General features: G+C 39.2%; 1 protein-coding gene across 5 annotated transcripts in view; it reads left to right on the top strand.

The window, feature by feature from the left end:
• TSHZ1 (teashirt zinc finger homeobox 1) overlaps window positions 1-19,484 on the top strand; it is a 79,561-nt gene that overhangs the window by 14,045 nt on the left and 46,032 nt on the right. Inside the window, exon 1 of one of the 5 annotated variants that reach the window (XM_082234953.1) lies at window positions 5,221-5,239. The exons of the other annotated variants lie outside the window; for them this stretch is intronic. The gene's annotated coding sequence lies outside the window, so the exon portion shown is untranslated. Of the gene's footprint in view, window positions 1-5,220; window positions 5,240-19,484 lie in introns of those variants that run through there. 5 annotated transcript variants of the gene reach the window in all.

Genomic DNA, 19,484 nt, shown 5'->3' with positions numbered 1-19,484 from the left:
GCAACAATGGTTAATATGGATTACTGGCAAATTATCAACATATCTAATTGATATTATTGCTGCAAGTAAACTTTCAAATATAGGTATTTTTTTAAAACTAGCAGTTATTACATAGTATTCAAAATGTGTTCTAAAAGTACTAATCCAGTAAGCCACCGCTGTAATGTTGTCTGGTGTGAGGTTATTATGCTTTAGTTCCCAATTACGTAGAACAGGGATGGGGAACCTGTGGCCCTACAAATATTGCTAAACTCCAATTCCCATCAGTCTCAGTTATAGTCCAGAAACATATGGAAAGCCACTTGCTCCCCTTTTCTGATAACAGAACAAACTGTAAAAAAACCACCGTTCCAACTTCCAACTGTATCTTCCTTTAACATGATATAACTGTTTCCCAAGAGCAGTCATATGGGCAAGTTCTTAATCAGTAATAATCAATAGCTTAGGCGAAGCACTGAATTGGGAGAATTAATATTAAAAAAAATAATTAAGCCAAGGCACACCTACAGAATAACTAGTGATATTTTACAAATATAACGTTGTGTACTACTATTATAAATGCCGAGGTTTTAAAATTCTCTCCTACCTCCACAGGTGATCAAACTGAAAATAGAAAAAAACACATACCCATGAAAAAAACACATACACGGGAGACGATGTTATCCTTGCGAAGTTGAGCGTTTTAAAAAGAAAAAGCAGGAAGGTTTGAACACAATTAATACAAGTAGTGTTAATTGGATTTTAAACTATCTGGCCTTGCTGTAGGGTTAGGGTAGTATCTCCCCCAGGAACAAGGTAGTAACATTTTTAGCAGGTGTGTGCATGTGTAAAATGGTGGTGAATATCAATAAGGAAATACAAGTATTGTCAGGTATTTTTTATGGATTTTCATGGAAGAGCTCATGTCCTGCCTGCTTTTAGTAGTATTGAACAATGATGGCCGGACTTCATTACTGTTAAGTATGTATATTTTATAATGGCCCTGTTATTATTATAAAGGGTACATTGCTCTGTGGTCCAGGTTGCTGACACTGGGTGTCATCTAATGCCAACTTATGCACTGGAAATCTGCTTGTGCAACAGGACCAGACCCTCCAAGTGTCCCTATTTTCCTGTAACGTTCCTGATTTATAGACACTACCCCAGTTTCTGATCTGATCCCGGAATGTCCCACTTTTCCTTAGGATGTCCCCATTTTCATTGGAGAAATGTTGGCGGGTATGGAGATATGCAACCCCCAAGCCATCAGAAGGCAATCCTGTGTAGGGAAGTTTTAAAAAATATATTAAAATGTTTTTTTATGTTTTTTATATTTGTGGGGAGCTGCCCAGAGTGGCTGGGGCAACCCAGTAAGATGTGTGGGGTATAAATAGTAAAATTATCATTATGGAATGGGACATCACTATTTTCATTGGATAAATGTTGGAGGGTGTGCAGGACCCTCTAGAGCAGATTTTGGAGGTGAGAAGGGGCTGCAAGTGAGACGGGAGAAATGAGAAATCATGTTGTATGAGCAGATGTCCTCTCACCTTACACTGGATCTCACCCGTTGCCATGTAGTTATTTGTTTTTCTCATATTGTTGGATTGAACCAAATGCGTTCCTTGGCTCATTCGAGACATCTCACCAAACCGTAGTAAAGAATTCACAAACTTTTGGTTTTTCCACCTTCCTCCAGAGACTACTGTACGAAGGGACACTGCAGTTCAGAGAGGCTAGAGGAAGAAATCAGAAAAGAACCCCTCAACCATAATTTGCACAATTGTGTTAAAGCGCAAACATTGGTTTGAGTTTTAAACTATTGCTAACACAAGGGCTTGTTTGACATAATGTCTGAATGGAGCCATTGACTTTGATTGTTGAATAAAAGAATAGATGTGGAAGGAAAGTGCTGCAAATTAGGCAGGAGACGTTAACTCAGGTTAAACATTTCATCTTTCTTTGGCTTCTTTCGTCTCCTCCTTTTCCCTGAACATTTGCACCTGGTGAAAATTATAGTGCAAGAGGATCTGAACCAGGAACATTGGCCTTCAGAATATACAGAATACCTTTCTTCTGCACAAAAACTCATTATGAAATTCCAGTCTTTGAAAAGTAAAAGTGGACATCAATTATTTTGGCAAGTTGTAAAAGTCTTGAGGCAAAAGCAGCTGAAAGCAAGAAGTCCAAGAGTTATTAAGCCAGGAACAGGAAATATACTAACCAATTGACAAACAGGGCCTATAACTTTTATATTTCAAGTACTGTACTCTTCTCACATTGCAAGTATTTATATCAAACGTCTCTAGCCAAATCCTGGGCCGGAAGGTACCGTTGACGTACCTCTCTCAAATTGGAAAGAGACAGGATAAAAATAAACGAACGTAAGTGAAATAAATTATTTAACTGTGTGCAGGATCACATCCTTATGGTATTGGTGCTTAAATGAGGTTATGAGTGTCACAAGTTTTGTGTCTGAGGCATCAATTCTGTTTCTTAAAAATATTCCAACTGCCTTTCCTCCCCAAATCTCTGGTTTTGTAGCTGGAGGCCCTGATGCTCTCTGTGTTGCTGTCACTGTATATGCTGTGAAGGCAGTAAAAATGAGCACTAATCAATCTTTCAGAGCCAAGCAATGAGCATTAGGAGGCCACTATCCTGTGACTAAACACACCCCTTTTATGGAGTGTTGGTGCTAATAAAGGACAGCTTATTACTGAGGTAGAGACCAAAGCTTGGGTGAGGTCAACCATGACTGGCAGTCATCAGTCATTCTTAATGATACTTTTTCCCGTGCTTTCTAAGGGATTCTGAGCAGAGTGCAAATCATTTGGGGTCATCCATAGTTCATGTACCCGCAGATGGTAAAGGTTTTGAAAGTCTTTGGTTTAAACTTGTACTTAAAAAGTGGGGGGAATCGGTTTTTTTCCAAGTAGACAAACAAACAAACAAGCAAACACAAAAAGCCCAATAGATTCCCCCCCCCCTATGTTGTGTTTTCTTTCACTGTTAAAAGATGTTTTACACACTGGAGTGCTTGTGCATTATAAAGAACTACATAAATTTATTTTTTATGACGTCTGTCTTCTTTAATTATTACCTTTGATGTCTATTGGTGACTAAAGAGAGCTTAACAGGATTTCTCTCCCTTCTTAAATTTCGCAAAGTGAAACCCAGCCAGTCCCTGACAGATGTCTGTTCCTCACCTTCAGGATTATCTTATAAATCCCTTTCTGATGAGCGGAAGTGTCAAATCAAGGACAGGTCATAAAGTAAAAGTATAAACCTTTTAAAGAGAGACTCAAGTAATATATAAACATTCTGCACTCACTCTGAATTTTTTATGGTTTGGAAAATATATTTTGGTAAGAAGGTAGAAAAGTTTCAGCCATTAGCTTGTGTGCATTTTTAGAAATGCATCATTTTGTTTTGTTCCTCGTACTCCTTCCTAATTTGATTTCAAGCATTCAAAGATAATAACTGTGCTTCAGATAAAACACGTCACTAGGACTTTTGGTTTTTTATGCACCTTTAAAAATACGACAATTGTACTGTGTTTCTATTTTTGTGTTTATTTAATTAATTTACATCTAATCACCCATTGTAGTATATCTTGGTTTGAAGGCTGTGAAGGCAGTGTGAATTTAGACAACAGCTGTCTCCCCCCTTTCCCCTTTTTATTAAAGTAAGCCTACTTTTTCTGAGATTTTAACTTCTGATACAAGTGTTAGTTTATTTTTACTTCTTAAAGCTGAGGTAAGCTGAAATCAACACCTTCTGGTTTCTTCTGTCAGTTCTGTATCACCACATATGGGGAAAACATGGTGTGTTGTGCATAAAATACAAAAGTTGTACTGATTTTTGTCTCAGGCGCACTCTTAAAGCTTTGACTTGCAACATTCAGTGTTTCATGGATGATGGAGGTTTAAACAACTTCTTTCCAGTGTTTAGTGTTGTAAAATAAGCTGTCTATTGCACAAGCTTATGAATTTGTAAACCACTTTGTGAGTGAAATGTGCTCTGAAAGGTGGTAGAAATGCATTAAATAAATAAAAGTACAGCACCTGGCATGTTGGTACTGATACATACAGCTTATTATGAATAAACAAAAATTGTTTGATAAAACATAACAAAAAAGTAAGAATTCTGTTTGAGCTCAGACGCTTTAAAATGCACAAGTAGAAATATTTTCCTTTTATATTCTGTGTGCAGTGGTTCCTTCTTGGTATGCAATCCCATTCATTTTTAAACCATAAAATAAAAACTTTTTTTTATTTTGTCCCATAGTTGCCCAGCGAGTGAGATGCTTTTGGTAATTCTACCAGTAAACGGATTTCTGGTGTTGGTTGGAAAATATGTGCAGCTTTCATAAACAATAGAAAATACAATCAAATAGTGCTGTACCTATGATAAGAAGTGGTCCTTGTTGAAGCTTTATTCAAGAAAGCACTTAAAGATGAGGGTGTTTATGTATTTAAATTTAAGAATATGCCTTAAGTGCTTTCCTGAATTTGGGCCAATGTGCCTGATGCTTCCTCCTGTTTGAGACCAGATGTCATAAGAAAGAAATCAGGCCTCATCATGGCCCTGATTCTTTTGCTTATTGCATACAGTCCTCACTTGTTAAGTGTTTCTGTCTTTACATATGCAGGTTAGTAGAACAGCTTACGTTAGGAATGATGGGCCAGAAAACAAAGCAAAATCCCCTTTAATAAGAGCCTGGACATTTGCGTAGCACTTATTCTCCAGTAAATTAGTTTTGCTCAGGGTACTGCCTTCTGATCCTATACCATAGTAGGGAGAGGTTGCAGTTGCCACGTCGTGTAATTCCACAACCCTTTAGTTGACACTTAGATATGAGCTTGCAGCTGCCTAGGTTGTAGGAGCCAACTCCTAGGGGCCAAGGTCCCTTCAGCCCCCCCCCAATAAAATATTTGAGGAGGCCGGCGGCCTTCAACGTTGATGGGCATTGCCTTCAAATGGTGTGCATGTGCCGCGTCTTGTGATAGATTATACGGTGCGGACCTTGCCTGCCTCCCTTATTTTATTCAGGTTGGTGCCCTTGGCCTAGATACACACACACCCCACACCAACTACTTGGTGGCCAATTAACCATGGATTAAAACGTTTTGGTTATAATCCAAAATTTTTCTGGGATTGATGCACACAATAGAGGATTTTTTCATTTTGTTGAATCGTACTGGCACACTCAGTGCTGAGGTTTTGGAGCGGGAGTCTCTGATTCATGTAAAGAATCTGGGTATGCACTTGAAACTTTTGGGTGAATGTGTGAACAACCTCAAATGATTCAAGGCTTGAGAGAGGTCCTCCTATAAGGTTTGCAGAGTCCATGGTACATGAGGGCCCACAGGCCCACCCAAATATATATCTTAAAGATATAAAGTATTTAATATATATTTATCTTAATATGTCATATACAACAGCTATATATCTTATATCCATATATATTGTCTATATATCATATACAACAATTTTGCTGTTATGTAGTAATGTAGCTCTCTGTTAATTTTTTCTATGACAAATAGTTCAGGTTTAATTAAAAATTTCTTCTCATAATAATGTTTCGCCACTGATGATAAGATACAGTGGTACCTCGGGTTAAGAACTTAATTCGTTCTGGAGGTCTGTTCTTAACCTGAAACTGTTCTTAACCTGAAGCACCACTTTAGCTAATGGGGCCTCCTGCTGCCGCTGCACCACCGCTGCACGATTTCTGTTCTCATCCTGAAGCAAAGTTCTTAACCCGAGGTAATATTTCTGGGTTAGCAAAGTCTGTAACCTGAAGCGTATGTAACCTGAAGCATATGTAACCCGAGGTACACTGTATGTTATTGGATACTGGTGCATATTCAAACTAAATTGGGATGGGTTCCCCCAAATATATTTCAGACAAGGGCTCACATCAAAGAGTGGCTGCCACTGAGCCCCCAGATCCAGGTAGATCATAAGGGCATCTAGAGAGGCATTATTGGTTGTTGTCCTCAATCTCTGGAAATCCTTTCGAAAGCTGAAGTTAACCTATTTCAGCAGTATTGAAATACCTATTTGGCTTTGGTTTTCTGGGCACAATTAAGCTTTTTATTAGGAATGAGGTTTTAGTACATATTTTATTTGCTGCCTGGTTATTATTTGAATACTATATAATGGTCCATCAATTTAATGGGTAGGGTAGGTTACGTTTCGTACCTTCTGCCTCACGTGGCCTGTGGTATTGCTTTTTTACTTTTGGCTCTCAGCTGTGTTTAAGGTGCTTTGAAGCCATGCTAACAGGGAAGGTTACCTCTGGGGAAGTGGAAGTGGTTCTACAAGTTGCATGGAGCACCTCACTTTCCCCTCCTTGCTTATCTTCATTGTCTTTTCTGCTCCTTGCCCACCTGCCAACTTTTTGACCAACCTCTGCACCCTTAATCTCCTTGGTATGCAGGCAATAGAAGGTGATCATGCCTATTTCCTAGCTGTTAAAATTGCTGTTAAAAGCCACAAGAACAGGTCAGGGTATTTTTTTCTGGTCAGTTAGCAACCCAGCCCTAGGGAGGCACTAGGGAACGAAAGGCAGTTCTGTGCACTTTGGGATGAAGATGGAGAACTGGTTTTAATTCTGTGGCTTCCTTTTATTTTTACACAGCGGCCCAGGAATAAAATGGGACACAGGTCCCAATGATATAGAAATTAACACAGTATTATAAGGGCTTTATGTTCCAGTTACAAAACCCTATGTGTTGCATGACAAAGGACTTTCAAATAATTTGTAGCTGGACTATGAACTCTCCCAGAAAATTAAAAGAATACTGCTGATTTGTACATGAAGGTTATTTCATTTAAATGCATGGAAATTGCTAGTTGCTTAGCATTAAGGCTGTGCTAAAACAAAATGTCTGGGTAACAAAACCAGTTAATGTCGTTTACAACTGTCCAGATGAAAAGCTCTGCACAAATCTACTGTTGGCCCTCAATATGGAGTGATTTTTTAACCAATGTGAGTGAAAGGTCATACATACTTCACTTCAGCTTAAATTGAATTTACATGATACAGATGCGTAAGAGCATGCATGAGAATACACCACGGGTGAGATTTCCCTGTGTACAAGCACGTGAACGGCTTCTACCTCACATGCCATCTGTAGACAGATCTTTATTGATATGGGCATCTTCTGCTAGGCCTGTGGGCAGCGAGGAGAAATTTAGCACCTTAAGAGTGGAGAGTTTGTTATATTAACCTGCCTGCCACGGACAGACAACACACAGCAGTTTCCTTCCTAGGTGAAGTGTGAGCCTTTCAGAGATCCTCATTGTGGCCATTTTAGATTCAGCTTCCCTGCCCCCTATGCACGGTTGATTTTCAGGTTTTTCTTCCCTTTTGGAGCTCAGATCCTTTATTTTGTCTTTACAACCTGGCTGAATAGAAATCATTTATTTTATGCAGCTTTGTGCTTTTTTTTCCTCTACAGCTAGTATATCTGCATGAATGTGTCGTAGCCCGATGCGAGTTCATTCGATTAAATAAAATGCTTAAATTGTAATCCGTGCAAAACGATCATATTTGAAACACTTGATGTCTCGGTGAGAATCCATAATAGTGATCAGATTTAAATGATTTAACACAGTAGTTGTAGGGAGGGAAATACAGTTTCAAGACATCCGTGTATTTATATATAAAAAAGATTAAAACTAAAGTCAGATATGCTTCTCCCTCTCCCTCTCTCCTTTTTTAAAGCAGTCAAAAGATATACTGTATCCTCTGTGAAAGGGCGCTTTCAATCCAGTTATCCACTTTACCCAGTTTCAGATTCCAGAACCTTCTACACACCCTCATTGGTTAAACCACTAAGCCTTTGATTCCTTCCTGATTACACTATGCAAGACATCTATCAAACACTGTCTTATCTGTTTGTAAGGCAGCTCAGGCCTCAGATTTAAGTCATGGGTTTTGGCTACAAGTTAGAGTGTGATTAATAATTGACTAATGTAGCTTTTATTTATCACAGGCTAGCACATTTCACCATTACCGAGTTAACATAAATTAAGTGTAAGCTGTCGTTCAATCTGTTTTTCAACTCCCCACCCCCCCACCCCGCTTCAAATCCTAAGTCTATCTTTCACTTTTTTAGAAACAAAATCCTTACACAGGGCACAGTCTTAGTCAGTGCCAAAAAGTTGATTTCCTTTTCAGTGGAGTCATATATCACTAGCCCTCCCAGCTGCAGTGTCAGCCTCTGACAGAATGACATGTGTCATTTATCAAAGGGGCCAGTCCGGGCCTTGGGAAACGTACATGACAAAGCCTGAGAGAGTTCATTTCGTAGTCCCCTCCTACCCTCTCTGAGCCTCTTGCCAGGAAAGCCTGTGATGTTTCTGTCTTCACAGCATTACTGTAAGTCCTTCAACCTTCACAAAATTAACCCTCACAACCTCCACCATCATCACTAATATGGATTCTTTCTTGGAAAGTTCGGAAATCTTTCTTTCTTTCTTTCTTTCTTTCTTTCTTTCTTTCTTTCTTTCTTTCTTTCTTGTGGGGGACACAATTAGTGATGGTATATTCTTGCAAAGTTTAGCTGCATTTAAGTCATCTATGTGTGGGGCACTACTGTACAAGAAGTAAAATACTAAGTTTTCTCGTTACAAGGAAAAAGAGACCTAACAATTTCCGAAGTGTTTCAGCCTCCTCTCTTAAACACACTTACTGCAGAGTAAGCCCCATTGTTCAACGTAGGACTACCCACTCAGGAAACATGCATAGGATTGTAATGTTGCTGTGATATAACCTTCCCTATGCACAGAATAACCTTCCCTATGCATTTTCATGCATTTTGTCGTCGTTCAGATTTTGTCTCTGCTAAGCTTTTTGCTTGGTTTTGAATATTAAGTACTTCAATATAAAGTACCTGAACAGGTAACCTAAGGGGTTTCTTTTCTGTGTAGCGTGTATGACTCATACAACACCTGAACAAATAAGGTGACTTAGTTTACAGAATTCTCCGTAAAAAGTGCTTCACTTACAAAGAAGAAAAGCAACTGCAACTAAAATAGTTTTACACTCAGCTGTTTATTTATTTTTTAACCTTGTCATTCAGCACTATTATAAGGCCATTAAGATTAACGGCTCAAATGTGATTATTTTCTTTTAACCATAGATTAGACTGCCAGAATATAAACAAATTTTTAGCTGAAACAAAAGTTTTCCCCAACTGTCTCGTTTTTATTTCGTATGAGAGAACAGTTATTGTTTTCTCACTCACACAGACCCCTTTAAAAACATTATGCATAGCTGCTGCTATCACAGTAAAATTATTTACAGCATCAGATATCATTTAAAGAGATAGCTAAGGGGACTGTAGCCTCAGCGAGGAACTTTCTAGAAAGGAACCCTATAAATTAGCCATTGCTCAGGAGTGGCTGTTTTCTAGTCAGGGCTGGTCCTTTCATTTGTCTACATAAGGCTAATTTATTTTTGCAGCCAGATGTGAGCTGACAGCCATCACTCAGAGTTTCCTTCCCCCACTGTTAGGAGGTCGGGAAAACAGTCACGTTTCCCATTTTACAGAATCCCCATCAACATTATTGAAGATGGATGTATCTTTAAAGCAAAGATTGATTGTGGATATCGGAGTTATGGTGTCATTTATCATGGTGAATATTATTTAGACTTGGATTGTACAAGGCTGTAACTTGAGACACAGCCAGGGGAGGGACAATCTGGAAACGAGGATCCATGAACTTTAATGGATGGATGCTTTTTCAAAGCTCCACTCACTACAGCATGATTTACTTTTCTTACAGAAAGGAAACAAGCATTTCAGTTTTAAAGGGCCAGCATGCCTTCTTGTCTCCTTTTGTGGATCCTTCATAGAAACATCAAAGGCTTACAGCTGAGACACAAATAGAGTGATTGAATATGAATTTTACATGTATGCAATTAATCCTAGCTTAAATATATCATCATAAGAGACATTAAATGAGGTGCACTCAATGCTTTTGTTTGCTTGGGCCTTTAGTCACATGGCTGCTGAAGTGCTGCAGCCTAGCTGTATTCTGTATGAGATATCATGAAATTCTGGTAGCATTAAATATAACCAGTGTGTCATATTGTGAAAGCTTTCTATATCAAATGGAGTCTAAATCATACAGTTGCACGTTGCTTGAAGAGTCCTATTGATATGAACCAACTATCGACACTCAGTTGTCCAGCATGGCAGTACATCTTTTGATACATAAAATGTGGCAAAATGAAGGTTTTTTTAAAAAAATAACCTAATTTTATTGAGATTTTTTGCAACGTATAGTAAATCATTCTTATTGCTGTATGCCCATATGGTATTACTGCAAAAAAGAAAAAGAAAAAAAGAGAGAGGTCTGATCTGTGTGTAATTTTAAGTTGATAGCAATTTGTGGTGTTTGTACATTATATTGGTTGATACTTAATCATGGCAGGGCGTTAGGATCATATCCTTGCTTCCCAGCCTCCTTTCCTATTCACTGCAAATTCTCATCATTCCAAACCATAATTTGCTGGTACATCCATATAGAAGTTAGCCATAGTTCCTAATTTGGAATTGGTAACCTGCTTCAAAGCAGAGTTTCAAATGTTAGGTGGGAATGTTTGCATTAGCTGCAGTTAATGACCTTGGATGGTGAACTATGGTTAAGCGCTGTGGGGAAAGGGTGGGGAAATCCATGCTTGAGAGGGGAGGACCTGGGGGAAAGGGCATATAGTCTACCACCTGCAGTCAATCCTATAACCATGGCTAAGGCATGGCTTGTATTACATATATGCTGGTCTTGGAAGTACTTCCTCACTTTTTCAGGTGAAGCTTGCAACGATGCATAAAGCACGATGATGTAGTTCTGCTTAGAGTGTTGTTGCCAGCTCGTTGTTCTAGAACTTTCATTAAGTTCGTAACAATGTAATTTATATTTCAAAATGCAGTCGTTTTAAATTTTGTAATGTTGTTTGTGCTTAAAACTAATTTAACCTTTCTGTAAATATTTAGCTAAATGCTAGAATATGAGTTATCTGGTGAACCAAAGAATAGCATGTATGGTATGAGTACAGATGATGGGGTAAAGAATGATTTCTGAAAATGAAAGCATTAGAGGATCTTGATAATGTGATGCTATGGACCCAGGAGAGGCTTGCTCTACTGATTGCTCTGGATGGTTTTTATGCTTCACAAAAATGGCTACTGTTGGGTTCATTATGAGGCCTTCCAGATTTGGTTTTGAGCAGATAATTTTTTTACATAGGAAATCAAATGGGCATGAGGTAACTGGAGGGTGTCTCATCATGTTCCACAGATTTCATTCTCCAGTTTGTAGAGATCAGTTTCTAGTTGTAGGCAGACATCTATTAGTGAGTAGTCTTTCTAAATAATAACCGTAAGCTACGTTTTTGACTCGTCTGCTGCTGTTGAATTAGTTCCATTTTACAGTTTACTGTTTTGATGATTTGATGTTCTTAATACGTTTTGGTGGCTGCTTTGAGTGAGTAACTTTTTTAGGACCAAAAATTCAGGATAGGAATGATCCTATCCATAATAAATGACTGGAAAACCCAACACTTCAGCATATACAGGCCGTAATAGGCATTGGGATATCTCCTTTTTAACCCTAAAAACAAGGTGTAAGTTTGGTTTTAAGAGGAAGAATATAAAACATTAATGAAAGTTTTGTGCAAGCAGAATTAACTTTTTTCTAACCTGAAAAACAAAACAAGGTGTAAGCTTGGTATTAAACTCAAAGTTAAAAGAGAGAGAAATAATATAAAACATTAATGAAAGTTTTGTGGAAGCAGAATTAAAATCAGCAACAAAAATAAAAACAATTATGAACATCTGTTTTAGAATGCTTATCAGTTCTGTTTATAACAAACGAAGAAAATCCATTATCTGCAACAATAAGGGGAATTTCCTTTTCCAAATGTTGATTTACTTGCAGAAGTGTGATCTTGCATTTAGATATTTTTGGCAACTAATGTTCCTCTCTGGTGTTTGACATTATAATTTCAGGGATACAAGTCTGCATTCTGAGCAGTTTATAGCCTACTTCACAATGCAGTTACGATGAGGGGTTGGCATCTAAACTAATTTAGACACTTTCTCTGATAGGGAACCCACAGATAGCATGATCTACAACTCACTTAAGCCAATGTTATTTGATTTTAGCCTATATGCTCCAGTATTTAATACATTTTGGAAATAATAGCATTGAATTTAATATGCTCATAATTGTGTCCACCTATGGCAATTACAGGGGAAATGGCAATCTGGTTGTGGTGGCATGTTGCCAAAGGCTGAGTTCAGCACATGGTGACAGGTGCACACAACCAGCTTGGGTAAAATAGCCACTAGGCTTTTTCACTGCCACCAGATGTAATAGTTCTGACAATGACCACAGCCTCAGTAAGTGTGTTTAGGGTGCAGCCTGGTCTTAGACATACTCCTTGATTTGAAGTCAGTTCCATAGATGTTGAAGAGAATTCCAAGCACATATTTTTAGGATCAAGATTAGTCCTATTTAGTACAAATAAATTGGCTCAAATCCTAATACTTTGGCTTAAAATTAAATGGAGTTGTGGTTTGGGTTGTCAGCCCATTCCAGACCTATAAACGTGGTTGAATTTGCATGAGGGTTATTTTTCTCCCGACCTGGAAGCATGCAACATGTTTACAAACAGGAAGCAGTTCATTATATTCATATTTATCACAACATCTGTAATGTCGACCAGGGGTCAAGTCATTACACTAAATTTATTGTAACCATTATTAATGCATGTAGGCTTGTGCCTCAGTTATGATATAAGACTGCTGTTTCCTGATTAAAAGCTGTTTGGCAATGCCGAGATAGAATACAGATTCTCCCTGCCTCATGGTGACTGACAGCAGCTTCTGGTATTCTTCTTTTTTTCTGGCAGTGGAGTATATTAATATGAACACACCTTGCAGAGTAGGCACAAAGCTGCAAGAAGTATAGAATGCAGAAAACTGTCTAATTTCAGCAGGCACAACTGTGCCTCCATAAGGTAGCCAAATTTATCACGGCACATTACAGAATGCAGCAAATGTCATGAAAGCCATTGTTTTTTAATTTTTTTCCCTGGGTGTCTGAATGAGGTGATTTATGGTAGTTATCCATCTTAAGGGTCATCTATCAATTTTTAGTTGCTAGGCAATTAAACTAGCAGCTGTTTGCTTTGAATCAAGCTGAAAAGTTGTCAGTCATCGCATGCAGGTATGACCTTAGTGGTTAAATGCATTACCATGCATGCAAAATTAAAAGAAACAATGTCCTCCATTTCACCCATCATGTATGACATATTGTAAGGCTTAACTATAGTTGTAGTACAAAATGAAGTGGTGAAAAAGGAGTTTGTGTGCACTACATACTAGACAATACCTTCTGTTTTCCTCCCAAAATAGCTAGTTATATCTTTTCAGCATAGAACGTTGTTTTCCCTATTATCCCTTTCCTTTCTAAGAAGTGTTCATTTTGAAGACAGCGACAAAAGGGAGACATGGTCATCTTCTAAGATACAAATTCTTAGGATGGTAGAACCTCCCTACTATTCCAGCAGAAATTTTGCTCTTACGTTTCAGTTTCCAGGGACTTTAAACATTGCATTGACACAAATGTTTATCATTGGGGAAGCCATATTCTATTAATGAAAATTAGATTACCATGGCTGCGATCCTAAACACACTTACTGGCAATAAATTTCATTGAGCTACGTGGAACTTTCTACTGGGTAAACATACTTAAGATTGCAGTGTGTCCATGTGTGTCTCCTGCAGTCAGCTTGCTAATGTTATCTTGAGAGGATAAATATAAGAAAGAGAAAAACTATTGTGCAAGCCATACTCGGGCTTTGTAAGCAGATGATTCTAGTGACAGCACCACACAGTGCTCATTTTTGAAGCGTTCACATTCTGCTCAACTACTGCTTGTTAGTATCCCGATATACTAATGCCCTGCTATTAGTATACAAAGTGCTTCACAATCTTTTATATCATCTGTCCTCGTAACAAATTGTGAGGTAGATCTTTAACATTCCTGTTTTGCAGAAGGAGCACTGAGGTCGAAGGATAGTGATTTAAAACAGAAGTATGTGTGGTACAGTGCTTTCTACTGACTAAGCATCAGGAAGAACTTTCTGACAGTAGGAGCTGTTCGACAGTGGAACGGTCTCCCTTGGGAGGGGATGGACTCTTTTCGTTGGAGGTTTTTAAGCAGAGATTATGTGGCCGTCTGCCATGTATGATTTAGATGAGATTCCAGCATTGCAGAGGGTTGAGCTAGATGACCCTTGGGGTTCCTTCCAGATCTGCAGTTCTATGATTCTTTGAAAGGCAGTCATCACCACTTCTTTATATTGCAATCTGTACGCAATTTTGTGTCTGCCTGGTCAACTGCTGACATCCTCCAAAATACGGAAAAATAAATAAAACGAAAGCCTCAAGAGAGTGTAACTGCTTTTGAAAATCTAAACAACCCAGCCTACCCTGGAAATATTATACAGGGTTTGATGCAGAGGATTCCGGACAGCATTTGAAGAGAATTGATTTGCAGATGGCTTCAGCAAGGAGGGCAAAGCTGTGTTTAAATGATCCTTCAATGTAAGAATTTAGACCAATGTCAGAAAAGTTCACATCCTGTACGTTCTAGTTAATAAGAAATGGCATCTATCCACAACAATAATTTTGTACACCCCTCGCCCCCCCTCCCCCGGCTGTTGAAGAAAGAACTTCTCTGAGTTGTCAAGAAGCTTCATAGAAGAAAAGGGAGAGAAGCTTTTAACCATGTGTACTGTGCATTTGTGACACCGTATTTATTTTGAGTTGTTTTGGGCACGGTTCACCATGGAAAAGTGACATATAAATTAAACTGAACTAAACTAAAAATATGCTTCTTGAAATTGCTTGAACTTGAAGCATTATGTGCAGCTCTGTGTATCAGATAAATCAGCAGTAAAACTCTGACCTGTGACATGCTCCTGAGAGTTCTTGCCAAAACACTACTGCAGTGATTCTACTGGTTACAACACTGCTTTCAGTAGATGCACTCTGTCTTGATCAAGAGTGCTAAGCAGGACAAGGGCTCAGCAGCCTTGACAATTTTTTTCTCTTTTTGGTTCGTAGCTTCAGCTGACTGCATATAGGCAGATCATTCCAAAGGTGGTGATGGTAGATTCTCTTACACAGAAACTGTCATTACTTAAAACCTGCTGGCTCGGTCCAGCCAGGGCAAAAGGCATTGTGGACAGGGGAATTATTTCCTTCTCCCGAAATTCAGACTTCATTTTGTTAAGAGTCCTGGGAATTGTAGCTTTGTGGGGGGTAAACTACAGTTCGTAGGATTCTGTGTGGGGAAACCATGACTATTAAATTGTTTTAAATGTGCTTTAAATGTGTGCTGTAGGTGTAACACAATTTGCTCGCCTCTGCTGAAGTAGGAAATACGGATTTAAAGAGCCCACACAACACATTTGGGAACTGTCAGGGAACTGACATCGAAGGGAGAGGCGAAGGGGAGGCTCCCAGATGATGCTGGCGAAGGACCCAGCAGCAGGGAGAGAAACAGCTCAGTAGAGGGGGAAGCCAATCAGCGCAACACCAGGGATAAAGGGGGGCAGACGGGGGAATTGGAGAGAGGGCTCCAGGACTCTTCACTGGACATCAGTGAGGAGAGCCCAGGTCTTCCGCTACCCACGCCTTCCCTGCGCAGAAGACTCCCGCGCAGTGAGAGGAGGAGGAGACTGGGTGTCAAACAACTTTTATGTTGGAAGAGGTTCAAGAAATGCCCACTGATGGATTCTGCCAGTGACTGAGGCAGCCATGATGAGATGGGGCTGTGCAGTCAGAAAGGTTTAACAAGGCAAAATTAACCGAGAAAGGCACCAGCTTACGCACGAGTAACTCATACCTATTACAGGAACTATACACACTTTTGAGGAAACTGATGCAAAGTTGTACTGGTGATAAAACCCTTATGCTTCTTTAAAACAATTACCAATTTTAAATTATTATTATTATACTATTTTCACATAGGTTTATAAAACCAAACATAGCATAAATATGGAAAGTAAGAAGAATAAAGTAATTAGAGCCTTTACATAAAACAAGGATCAGTTAAAATCTACAGCACATGTGTTGAAGCTAGTGCCATGCATACAAATAAATGATGGACCCATGATAAGGCATGGCCTGGTGATCACTTTCCACAGTGAACTAGAAAGCTTCACCAGACATTGAGATTACTAGTCTTTGCTATGAAAATATAATTTTATATTTTTCAGGCTTTGCTGGTGGTCTATCCATATTTTTGATAAGTGTGATTGATGAGACAACTAGGTAGGCAGAAAAGTTTAGCCTTGTGGTAACAAGACCATGGATTATCTGGTCCAGTATTCTGTTTTCTCAGTGTCTAATGAGATTCCAGTGGGAAGCTCACAAGAAGGACCTGACTGCAACATCACCCTCCCCAGTAACTAGTATTCAGAAGCTTGCTGCAGTTGCCTAGGTCATTATGTTTTCAGCTGAGCAGAATCTAACTTGACAAGCTAGTGACAATCTGTACTGTGTGTAGGAGTTTTGGGTGCTTGCAAAAGTGTGTTTTGCTTTTCCACTTTCCCCACTGATGTGGTGAGAGCTAGTTTGTGCAAGCGTACTTCCTTTGTTGAAAAGATGCTATGGATGTGCCCTGAAGTCTCAGGGTCTCCCACTCCAACTCTACTGCAGAGGAAGTCACAGGTGTGATATAACTCCCAAGAGTAATGAAAGGGTGGTTGGCAACCATGGATTTGATGCTGCTCGGTTTGTAGTTTGTGACACAGAATTTCCGCTTGAGGTATTTTTATTTTTATTATTTTTTGCTATAAGCCCCTTCAACTTTTTCTTGGCTCTCGGCTCCTGGTTGTCATTTTGCTGCTTGAAGGAGGAAGGCTTTTGTTTTCATTTTTTCTTTCTTTCAAAGCATTGAAAACCACAACACTGCTTCATCTGGCTAGCAATTCTCTTTTGTAGTCTTGGACTTGGGGTGGTTAGCACCAGCAAGGCATATAATGTTTATTCCTGAATACACTGAAGGCAAACCTCTATAATGCTTGGAGTTTGGTCTATATATCTATATGAGTGACTTATAGACTACTTGATCACAGTAGGTCAGGTTTCAATGATATGGCTAATACTCAAGGCTTTCTTTTCAGCTGGAGCTCACTGGATCTCAGCTCCAGCTCTTGTCACGTGAGCGCCATTGCCATTCTAAGAAAATAAGGGAGAAGTTCATGGTGAGTTGCAGCACCTATTTTTCTAGAAAAATCGCACTGCTGATATTAATCCCTGTCCTCAAGGGCTCAAAGCTAAAGGGTAGTAAGGAGTTGAAAGAAAGATAAGATCCCCAAATAGCCTATATCAATATAATAAAAATTAATAAGAGCCATGTTCCATCATTCCCTCTTGTATCTGATTCATCTCACTCAGGAGCCACCAGGCTCACACCTCACACTTTGGAACAGTGTTTTCCCACAAGGAACCTCTGTTTGGAGGGTAGGGGTGGGGAGGCAGTACTGTTGGGTGTGGGCATTGTCATTCCATATTAATTTTAAAAAAACCCAACAATAAAATATTGTTGTTTTAAAAAAAGAGTAGTCATTGTGCCTGCCAGGTGTTGCTGAGCTATGAATCCTATCAGGCCAATCCAGCATGGCCAAGTGGTTGGAGATCAAGCAAGTTGTGGTCTAACAATATATGGAGGGCACTGTTTGCTTCTACTGAACTAGCTGATATTCCTTTTTCTCTACTTTCTCTTCTTCACCATATTTTTGTTCAGCGAGGAGCTGAAACTTGTTCTTCCAACCCAGTTGCAGTCACTCAGCCCAATGCTCAACCTTCTTGGTTTTCGACTTTTTAATTCTACCAGAGTTGGGAATTGTCTGCTATCAAATGCATGTCTTTCAACACAGAAATCACAGAGCTTACAAAACAGGTCTCTGTACATCTTTATCTGTTTTGTTTTTATTTGTTTTGAGAGTACAGAACTAATTTCCAAAGCATTCTGAATATTTTTTTCAGCCTGAAAGTAGTGTTTTATGTAACAGATGGGGCATACTATTTTTGAGATGGAATGCCAGACAAAGGAGATGAGTTTCTATTCTGGATGACCAAAGCTCTCTCCAGAGATTGGGTAGGAAAGGAAGGGGAGGAGGAAAATACAAGAAAGGGTTGAACTATAGCTGATGATTCTGTATAAGCTTTCTGCAGCTATTTGAGATTGGACATGTGTAAACTTTGTTTGTCATGTGAGAGTAACTAATTCCGCTGCAACGTTGGGCAAACAGAAAAACGTTTGTTTTCCGTTTTGTTCATTTATCAAATTTGTTCCACGAGAGAAGTCAAGGCAGCATACACAGAGTTATCCCTGTGTTTTTATTAAAATTGGTAAATTATGACAGAAAAGGAAATCATTTGCATGTAGACAAAAGGAAATAATGAAAAAAACACACCTCTAAAATAATATGTAGCATAAGATCAAGCAAGAGAAGACACAATTACAATATTTTCATTTGGTGAGTCCGTACGTGAATTCCTTAGTTATCTCATTTCATCTTTCCAACAACCATTTGAGGCAGGCTACTCTGAAAGAGGAAATACGTTCAAAAGGTATGGCGATATTCGTTAGGATAGATAGCTTTAATAAAGCACTATGAGAACTCAGGAAGGAGAAGTATTTCAATCTGGTGGTGCTGTCCCCCTAGAATTTCAAACCTCTTGGGTAAGTGGGGAGTATGTGACACTGGTGTGAAAAGTGAGATTGTGTTCCCTTGAGAGAAAATGAGAACTGATGTGATTGAATGTAAGAAATAGTAGCAGATGGTGGAAACCAGTTGGTGATCTTGTTCTCCCTGAAGGGCTTCTGCTTCAGCTCACAGAAGGGGAAAGCAGACAGCTTTTGGAGATTTTCCCTCCCCTGTGCAGTTGCCAGTACCCCCTAAAAACTGAATTGAGGAACCTTCCAGAACAGGGTTGAAGGTGGCATGGAGATATGGAGGGGGAAAGGAGAACTGGCAAAAACGCCCTTCCCTCCCTTTTTATTAGCAGAGGCGTCCACTGGATCAAAAGCCATGGTATCCACTGGATCAAAAGTGACAGGGCACTAATTGATTCCTCACAATACTCTAGAAAAGCTTCAGAAGAAGTTTGTAGAAAACCTTAAAGTAAGCCTGAAGAAGTCTGTGCAAGAGCAAGTTAGATAACCAGCTATGAGGCCTGAAGGCTAACCCCGAAGCCGGTGGAGTGCTGTAGTCAATAGCTGAGAATCGGAACAAGGGGACGCTAGAAACTGGTAGCTTTGAGGAGACAACGACAGATGAAGTAAATGGTGTGTGTTGGTTGAAGATGAAGCATAGTCTTGGAGTTCAGGATCGGTCTAGTGCAGAGTGGCAGATACTCTGTTCCTTGCTTCCATTTATGGTTGTAATGTAAAGGGAACCCTGT

This window comes from Podarcis vaucheri (assembly GCF_965113315.1).
Source record: "Podarcis vaucheri genome assembly, chromosome: 8".
Classification (NCBI taxonomy): domain Eukaryota; kingdom Metazoa; phylum Chordata; class Lepidosauria; order Squamata; family Lacertidae; genus Podarcis; species Podarcis vaucheri.
This window is presented reverse-complemented; position numbering and strand designations above follow the sequence as displayed.